General features: G+C 43.8%; 1 long non-coding RNA gene across 1 annotated transcript in view; it reads right to left on the bottom strand.

The window, feature by feature from the left end:
* Positions 1–9,274: 9,274 nt before the first annotated feature.
* LOC134864207 (uncharacterized) overlaps positions 9,275–10,247 on the bottom strand; it is a 10,323-nt gene continuing 9,350 nt past the window's right edge. The window contains exon 3 of the long non-coding RNA XR_010165799.1: positions 9,275–9,423. This is a non-coding gene — a long non-coding RNA (uncharacterized LOC134864207). The remainder of the gene's footprint in view (positions 9,424–10,247) is intronic.

The following is a 10,247-nucleotide window of genomic DNA, read 5'->3' as shown; positions in this document are numbered from 1 at the left end:
AGAACTGAGCTAGGCGAATGCTGAACGGACCACGGCAAACCTCTTAGCGCTACCACGATGGTGGGCTAATGGTTGAATCGGAATTTATAAGCAAAATCACGAATCAATAAAACAGCCCAGTTACGTTAAAATGAAAATCATGAGACGTCTATCATCAGATGCACGATATGGAAAGGAAAAGTTAAGTTAGAACTACTAAAGCCAGTAGTGCGACCCATGATAACTAAGCTTTTCCCCCAAAAAAAGTAAAACTAATCTAAGTAATACACAGCTTTCCGTTGTCACCCTGCCTCTCCAAATGCAAAACTGACATTAACAAATATGCAATAACAGCTGAACAACTGTTTAGGTGTGTGTTTTCTTTAATATTTACCATTCAATAACGCAATCGCTGCTGTCAGTCCGATAGAATAACATGACAGCGCAGCGTTTGTTTGGAAATATCCGGGCTTACATGAACCAAGTGACTGCCCTGGCGGCACATCAAAGAGTGTCGCAACTCTTAGTATCTATATAGCTCTGACCCGGACCACCTCATTTCCTCAGGTAGAATTTATTTTGTTTACAATCTGTGTCTTTAAATTGTATTTACCCTACCACTAAACCCATAGTATATCAGTTTGACTTTTTCTAGATTTTATTCCCTCATTACACCATCTTCAAAGCCTGACTGGATGGTGCCATGCAGTCTATTGCTGAAACCTGATGTCCCCATCCAGCCAATAAGAGCACAGATGAGGTGGGAGGGGGGGAAGAGAACTGACCAATGGTGTTATGAGTCAAAAGTCCAAAAGGGAAGAGAGGAGCAGTAGATGAATGCAACGGCAAGTTAGAGCCAGTGGTGTAAAGTAACTAATTACATTTACTCAAGTAAAGTACTTAAGTACTATTTTGAGAGACTTGTACTTTACTTGAGTATTTTCATTTATATTATTCTTTAATGGGCCAATTTGCATATTGAATACTTTTACTTTTGGTACTTTAGGTCTCTTTAGAGGATAATACTTTTGTACTTTTGCTTGAGTCACATTTTGAACGCAGGACTTTTGATTCTAACAGAGTATTCCTCCACTCTGCTACTTCTACTTTTACTCAACTACAAGATGTGAGTACTTCTCCCACCTCTGATTAGAGCAATACAATGTAATGGGCTCGCTAGCCAAGCAAGCTAACTATCCATTCAGTTAAACGTTTCCCAAAAAACTCCACAGCGTGTTGAGGATTACTCATGTAGTTTAATGGTAATTTCGTGAAACTGTAAACACAATACAAACATAAGGTAAGTATTAATAAAGCTAAACAGTAAGCATAAAGAAGTAAATCTATAATTCAACACATGGAAAATAAAGATAACACTTACAGACGTTGCTTTAACAAACAAGAAGATGTGGAACTGCATCTTAATGGAAGAGCTGATCAAGCTGTCGATCCTGCATGCTCTCTATGTGAATAACGTGCTTGTGACTTCCGGTCACCTAACTAGCAGCCCCTCCCTTAGAGCATTCCCTCTTAAAGGTACAGGAACCTATGCCACATACATTACAAAAAACACACTTTCAATGCCAGGGGCAGAACACTCCCACTTAGGGTCCTTACAAGACTCTACATTAATTAACAGAATCAGTCTTAGGAGACAGAAGCAGAACAACTTCTGTAACAGGACGAAAGAACGTCTTCTTGGTTCCACCTTTGACGACTTCCACTTCAACTTTCCGAACCAGTCCATCTTCTCCTGGAAAGGTCTTGGTGAGAATGCCCATGGGCCATTCATCTCTCTTTGCTTGACTATCTTTTAAGAGAATGATGTCCCCTTCTTGGAGACAAGGCTTCTTTCCTTGCCACTTGTGACGTAGCTGCAGGGTTTTGAGATATTCACTCCTCCATCTGCTCCAAAAGATGTCAGCTAGGCTTTGAACTTGCTTCCATTCCTCTTTGAAGAGATCTGCCTCATCAAAGTGGCCAGGAGGAGGAGGAGGAGTAGCGCCTGTTTTGAGGGTCAGGAGCATTGCTGGGGTGAGGATGAGAGGCGACTCCGGATCTGATGACACTGGGATGAGTGGTCTCGCGTTCATGACAGCAGTTACCTCGGACATGAATGTTGTGAGAACTTCATGGTCAGACGAGATTTCTTTTCTTCCAACAGCATACAATCCAGTATACGGCGAGCGATGCCAATCATACGTTCCCACGCTCCCCCCATGTGGGATGCGTGGGGCGGATTAAACACCCAGGTGCAACTCTGAGTGCTCAGGTACTTTTCCACTTTCTGGAAAGTAGGACTTGTCTTGTCCATCTCCAGCTCTCGGGAAGCGCCGACGAAGTTCGTGCCACAGTCGGACCGAATCTGTTTTGCGGGGCCCCTGATGGCAAAGAACCTTCTCAAAGCGTTGATGAAGCTGCTGGTGCTCATTGCCTCGATCACTTCAATATGAACTGCCCTTGAACTCATGCATGAGAACATCACAGCCCATCGTTTAGAGTTAGCGTGTCCTCCTCTTGTGCGGCGTGAGACGACTTCCCATGGCCCAAAAACATCAACACCTACGTAGGTGAATGGAGGTGCTACTTGGAGTCGTTCTGCTGGCAGATCGGCCATCTGTTGATGTTCGGTTTTTCCTCGCAGTTCCTGCAGGTGACGCATCTGTACAGCAGACTGCCGATACAGCGTTTTGCTCCCACCAGCCAGAAACCAGCAGCCCGTATTGCACCTTCAGTAAGATGTCTTCCCTGGTGTTTCACAGCCTCGTGATAGTGACACACCAGCAGAGTCGCCAGATGATACTGGCCAGGGATGATGATGGGGTGTGTTTCATTCATGTTTAAACCTGCTTGTGCTGTGCGTCCTCCTACTCTTAGGAGTTGATCTGGGTCTTGGAGAGGATGCAACTCCAGAGGCTGCTGGAGGATGGAATGGGGAACCCTTTGGCTATGCACTTCAGCTCTTCTGCATAACAATGGTTCTGAACACTCCTCATGATGCACACTTTAGCTCTCGCCAGCTCTTCCTCTGTAGGACGACAGATGTGCCACCCTTGGCACTCGCCTTGCACAGGGCGGATGAAGGAGTGTGCTACATGGATCAGGTGTGCAACTGCTGTGACGAGAGTGCTGAACTTAGAGAAGCGTTCAAAGCGTTGAGGATGAACCATACCTATGGCTGCATGTGTGATACTTGTGGTCACCTGAGGACGTACTTCAGAGTCAGAGGAAGGATCGATGAGGTCGTAGCTCTCTTCAGTTTCAGCGTGGACAAGGATTCACTCTTAAGAAAGTCTGCCCGGTGAGCCATGTTGTGCTGCGTAGGAGGGCTGGAGTAGCTGTTCTTGTTCCAACGTCGGCTGGATTAAGGTCTGTACGGACGTACTTCCACTGGCCGAGACAGGGTGATTGACGAATACGTTGAACCCTGTTATGCACGAACACATAGAATCTCCTCGACTGGTTGTGGATGTATCCCAAGACAACCTTGCTATCTGTGTAGTATGTGATGTTGTTGAATGTGACATCCATCTCTTCAACTATCACTCGGCTATCTCCACAGCAAGTACAGCAGCGCACAACTCTAGTCTTGGGATAGTGAGGTCAGGCTGAGGCGCCAGCTTTGCCTTCCCGAAGACAAAGCCAACCTCGGGTTGGTTTTCGTGGTTCGTCACCTTAATGTAGGCCACAGCTGCGACAGCTTTCACCGATGCATCTGCAAAAACACAGAGTTCTCTTACTTGTGCACCTGCGGTAGAGAGGGACGTGTAAGGACGAGGTATCTGGAGGTCCTGTAAGTCCTGAAGCGACTCTTTCCATCTTGTCCACTCGATCTCCATGTTTTTGGGAGTGGTGAGTCCCAATCCTCTGCCTGCGTGGTGAGCTCTCTGAGTATCAGCCTTCCGTGAACAGAGACCGGTGCAACAAACCCTAGAGGGTCATATAGACTGTTTACGGTTGACAGCACCCCTCTGCGAGTGAATGGCTTTTTGTCGTTTTCAATCTGGAATGTGAAGGTGTCTGCTCGCATGTTCCAAGACAATCCAAGACTACGTTGGACTGGCAGGTCATCGACAAAGAGATCCAAGTTGTTGACGTCTTTGGAGCGATCTTGAGGTGGGAATGCGTGAATGACTGCTGGTCGATTTGATGCAATCTTGTGCAACCTGAGGTTAGAGGCTGAAAGCATCTTCTGTGTTCTTCCAAGAACGCTGATGGCCTCTTCCTCAGTAGCGAACGACTTCAAAGCATCGTCAACATAGAACTCACGTTCAATGAGTCTTCTTGCGTCACTGCCATACTCTGCCTCTGCTTCTTTGGCCGCTCTTCTCAGACCGTACACGGCCACAGCAGGAGAAGGACTGTTCCCAAAAAGGTGCACTCGCATCCGGTAGTCCACGACTTGCAGGAGGCTTGTCCCTTTCATAGAACGAGATATCCCTGTGGTCTTCCTTTACCACGAACAGTGAACATGTGTTCGATTCAGCCAATGGCACTTCTCCTTCCGAACCTCATAAATACCCCAGCAGGGTGTTGTTCAGGTCCGGGCCGGGGACAACACGTTGAGTGGACCCCAGTATGCCTCTGTCAAAAACCCCACTTTCCGGCTTTTTGGGAAGGACAAAAAGCCCAACAGGGGGAAGTACCACTTCTTTCCCTACTTGCAGGGGGGGACGACTCTGCATTCCCTGCAACAGTTCTGCATGAACTCAGAAAGTGGGCCTTCATCGCGGTCGTTTTTTTCCAAGTGCGGCGGAGCGAGAGGAGGGGTCATCACTTGGGCTCCTTTTTGGGCAGCCTTTTTTTGGGGGGGGAAAGGGAGAGGGCCGAACCCCGCTTTTTTTTGGGGCTGTCTTGGTGGGGAAATCACATCCATGTTGAAGGGAAATCAATCCTCCATGGAAGGTGCAAGTCTGTGATCATCGGGAGTACAGTGAAGATGGCTTTGGCCTAAGCTGCTTCTGCTAGCTTTTCCCAAGCTATCAAGGAAGGGATGGATGGTTTTTATAGTAGGTGCTTTCTGAAAACCCCTTTCACTTTTATTGGGGTTTTCTGGCTGTAGATGGGGACACACCGTTTTCTAGGGTGGAGTTTTTATGCTGTTTTCCCTGTGGTGATCTGTGTGCACCTCCAAGGGAAAATCACGTGACGACCCCCCTAGTCCAGTCTTTGGGCAAATGCATTTCCTGACCATTAAACTATCCTGACCTTGTGTAACCTCAAATGTCTCTTCCCAGAAGGAGGAGTACTTAGCATCAGATGGGGGGGTATTTCATCTGCAATAAATTTTAGGGAGTATGGTGGCGGCGGCGCCCCCGGGAGGTATCTCAGCTCGATTGCAGGGGCTTCGTTGCATTTGAGAAGCTAGTAAGAAAAACTAATTTCTTGTCCATGACCAATGTAAACCGAGGCTTTCTCCCCCCGTCTCTTTAAGTCCTGCACATGTCTTAGATGTATTCGTAGAGCACCCAAATCTTAAAGACTCAAAGAACTCGAACGGCAAGGGAGCGGGTTTTTTGATCAACGATTTTGCTAAATCCCTTGGACTCCTGTCTGTGTCCAGTGGGGGCACACTGACAGGGAGATCTTAGCCAGGCTCTCGCACTTAATCCTTCGCCACACACTTGATGCACCTCGAAGTGACCTCCTGGCCCTCCGCTTTGTCCTCCTCCCCATACTCGAACGGGGGGGGACGAATTGGACTTCCAGTTGCTGGCCGGTGTAGTGCTGTCGTGTGGGTTTGGGGCCTCACATTTCCCTACATTTGACACGGCGGAGCGTTCCCGGCGAGATGCTCTGGGAGAGCAACACGAAAGCAGATGTAGTGTTCTTTTATAAATGTTGCGTTCCTCCCAAAATCTTTTTTCTCGAAAGCCTCTGCATTTCATCAGGGGGGGAGGCTTTCCAGTAGGGGGCAGTGTTGTTGGGTCCACTGGTTTTTTTACCTACTCTTGACTCAGGCTTGCCACTGAAAGACTTGGGGCTTGTGAACGTATACAGGGGCCTTCAAGGCCTCTCCCATTGTCTTTTCTCTGCGAACTTGTGTAAAAGGTTGAACTTGGGGCGTACGGCTTTTTCTTCATTGGGGAATGAATCACAAACCAAGAAAGGAGGGGAAAATGAAACCCAATGGTCACGTTTGTATCTGACCGAAAATCCACTTTTTTCCCGAATGTTGTGGGAGTTTCTCAATTATAGATTGACCCTCTTGAATGTCCAAGTATGAAAAACCGGTGAAGTACCATCTTGTTTTGCGCTTCCAGCTCTGACAACAATCTGCTAAAACCGAAGCCTGTGGGTCCTTTGTTTTTAAATTCTGGGTAAGTTTTTCCCGTTTACCAAAGAGGGGCCCGTTTGCGGCCTCCCCGGGGACCTATAGCCGTCGAGCCGCCCCCAGCCATAGCAATCCAGTAGGCGGGTGTCTGATTGACCGATTTAATCCCTTTAACCTTTTTGCTGACTTTTTCCGAGATACTTGGTGAGAATCGAGCTGTTTTTTCCAGCAGAAAGTCCGGTTTTTTCAATAGCACATGGAACGACATTTTTTCCCTACCCTATTCATTGGGTTTTTCATCGATACATGAGTACTGAGTCACAGGTGGGGCGGGCCAATTTTAGCGAGGGCATTGGGGGGTTTAGAGTGGTCGCATCCCAACTCTACAGGGCGCTCCATGAAAGGCGAGTACAGGGGATGGCAAATGCTTATTTGGCATAATGTGCGACGCTTTAATATAGGGACTTGCGGGGGTAGTCAGGGTAGTCTCTCTATAAGCGACACTTGAGATGCGTAGAAGACGTAGTCTCAAAGGATGGTCCCTTTGGGGTTGGCTGATGCTTTGGGGTTTTTGGGAATTTGGGTTGTCACCATTTAATTGGGTGGGGAACAACTGCAGTTTTACTGGGTTGCTCTGCACGAAGCACAGTACGCTCTTTTTTGCTTTTTTTTGATACTTTACTGGGAGCCTCACTGACCACTCGAACCACTGTTCTTCATACCACCATCAAGAATCAGCCTCCCCTATGGCAGATCTTTTTTTTTTTTTCTCTTCGTTTTAAAGCTTTAAGTTGGCATTTAAACCGTGCTTGCTCTACCTTTAATTCAATTCCTTTTGAATGCGCCCTCTAGCTTTCGCTGCTTCACTTTTGCTTTTTGGCATGGCCACAGCCATAGACATCTTTGAGCTGGACATGTACCGGGAAAAGCGAAGCTCCAGACTTATTATCCCATTTTCTTTGTTTTTTCTGTTAGCTCTCATAAGACGTGCTTTTTTTTAAAACCCGCAAAAAAATGATGGCGTACAGGGTGTAGGGGTGTCTTTTCCCTTTGCCGGTTAGCAATTTAGCTCTGTAAATGGCTGTCTCGGCTATCTTGTTTTGCTGTGTTGCGTCTTTTTTACTTAATGGGCTCGCTAGCCAACAACTAACTATCCATTCAGTTAAAATTTTTCCCAAAAAAATCCACAGGTTTGAGGATTACTCATTATTTAATGGAATTTCGGAAACTTTAAAAACAATACAAAAATAAGGTAAGTATTAATAAAACTAAACATAAGCATAAAGAAAATCTATAATTCAACACATGGAAAATAAAGAAACACTTACAGACGTTTTCTTTAACAAACAAAAAAGATTTGGGAAATGCATCTTAAAGGGAAAAGCTGATCAAGCGTCGATCCCCAATGCCTCTATTTTAATAAAGTGCTTGGGACTTTTCCGGCCCCCTAACTAGCAGCCCCCCCCTTAACATTCCCCCTTTTAAAAGGGACAGGGAACCCAGCCACAACATTTACAAAAAACACACTTTCAAAACCCGGGGGAACGGGTCCATAAAAAAAAAAAATGGTATACAGTATTTTGATTGAACAGAAAATAAAGGCTTTACTTACTTTAGAAGGGGGAGTTCTCTGGAGCCCACAGTCGGTTTGTAGCTCTTCTGGTCTGGGACCAAAATCTTTCCCCCATCACCTCCACCCACTGGATGGAGGAAGTTGGGTGTAACAACTAAAAAGGGAAATAAACTGTCAGCTTTCATGAATCTATCAAGACAAAAACAAATCTTAAAAAATTGTTTATTATTTTACAAAAGAACAAACATGTAGACATAACTTATTACATTAACAATTTTGGGCCAAATTATTTTTCTTCTGCCTTTGTTTATATTAATCAGGGGTCGCATTTTCTCTTTGTAAAACCTTCAATTTGTAATTTCTTTTTTTTCCCGTAAAACAAAAACCCACTGAGTTTCCCAATCCCTACTGAGCTAAAACCCCGAGTTTGTTTCCCTTTTTTTCTCGACCGCCCCTTCTTACACCACTCCAGGTTGCTTTTAGGATTTAACGTTTCCCCTTCTTTCCTTTTCCTCAGAACGATAGTGTTTACTGCAGTCTGTAACATAATCCAGGACCCAGATCCAAAAGGGGGGGTGCCAAAGTCAATGGGGTCGCGTTAGAAAGGATCCACACCGGGTTTTAAAAATTTTCCCAAAATTTTGGGTCAATTAAGTACTTTTCTATCTTTTATTCCTTATCACCTTTCAAAAATAATTTGCCGTGTTTTAATTAAATAGTAAGAAAGCAAAAAAAAACTTTCAGTTTTATTATCCCTAAATTGTTTTTTAGTCAAAAAAAGATTGTGTCAACAAGTTTAAAAGCTTGCTTTTGCATAGATATTCAATGCTACAGTATTATGCCATTTTTTCAGGTAATATATTTAGAAAAGAAATCTTCGCATTTTAGAAACTTAAACCCTTTAGTATTTGTTATTTTTCTCAAAAAAAAAACAATATAAGTTAAAGGAATAAAACAACAATTGAATTGTGTTTTTGGATCAGTTGTCTGTTTGATACATTCTTTAATAGTTTCAGCTCTGACTCATAATTAATGTTCTTTTGTCTTAATCATAGAAGCCGCACGATTATGTGTTGAGACAAAAACTATTTGCTTAAATCACAATGACAAATATTTGATTTAGGTCAGTGTATGTTTTGGTCATTGGATTTTCTTTTTACAAATGGATATTAAAATGCCAAAAACTAGTGGACATTTAATTTTTGTTTAAAATTGAAAAAATAAAATTGAAATACAAGGCGTTTTTCTTTATCATGTTCAATAAGTTATTAACTAAACTTAAAAAATGGCATGATTTTCATTTTCTACTTCTTAAAACAAAAAATAAAATCACTAGGAAACAGAAACGAAAAAATGCACAACATCCAACTTTATTTTGGGAAGAACTAAGACTTTAAACACAACAACCCAGCTGTCAGTGACACAAAACAGACTGAAAAACGGAGATACACAAACATTTGTACACTCGAACGCCTTCATTACTCAAAAAACATCGGGTCAACAATGAAAATCTTCTTCTCAACGTGTGGAGCTTCTGGAAGGTTTATTGCCACGCCGCAGGTTCTCCAGATCTCTGTGAGTGGCCATCACCTTACGACTTGAAAGCAACCAGAGATCAAATATTGATTTAATGGCGGCAATAACTTCATATTCTTTACACATTTGACCACAAGTAGGACACATTCAGGCAGGTTGAAGATGTTCAGTAAAGATGACGTACAGGAAAAAGGGTAAAAAAGGAACTACAATTATTGCTTATTTCCTATTGGATCATTAAAAAGTCAGTCACCCGACCAGAGCTATATAGATACTAAGAGTTGCGACACTCCCATAGACCTCCGTTGTAAAAGATGGCGGCGCTTACTTCCGGGGTATGGACATCGAGATAGTTCCAAACATTGGGATTTGGGCGTTGGACCCCGTTCACTTACTTGCGGCGCGTCGATTAGTTCCAGAGGTAAGTTGCTGAAATATTGACCTCTTTTGAATTAACAACTGTTTATATTGTATCACAGGCCCTTTATGATGCTTATACTGGTCTTCATTTTATATGCACAGCTTATTATCTATATTTTATCTTGGTTGTTACAACCAATTTCCAAGCATTGCCTGCTAGTTAGCTAGTACGACTTCGCCAGCGTGAAGGTAAGAGTTCGGTAATGACTCGTTATGACTTTTATATTAATATGTTTGGTAACTAACAAGCAGGATTTGGATTGATTATCAGGGGGGGTTAATTTATTTGGCTTTTGGCTTTTATCTGCTGAACCTGACCGTGTCAGCCATCGTTAGTTGGCTTTGCGTATGATATAAGATTAACTGCTAGCACTAGTAGACATAAGGTGGCGTTTGTGATTAATATTTCATTTAATATGTCATTTTAATTTTGGATTACTAACTTTCGTTTTGTTGGGCAGTACT

This window comes from Eleginops maclovinus, chromosome 5, assembly GCF_036324505.1.
Source record: "Eleginops maclovinus isolate JMC-PN-2008 ecotype Puerto Natales chromosome 5, JC_Emac_rtc_rv5, whole genome shotgun sequence".
NCBI lineage: Eukaryota > Metazoa > Chordata > Actinopteri > Perciformes > Eleginopidae > Eleginops > Eleginops maclovinus.
This window is presented reverse-complemented; position numbering and strand designations above follow the sequence as displayed.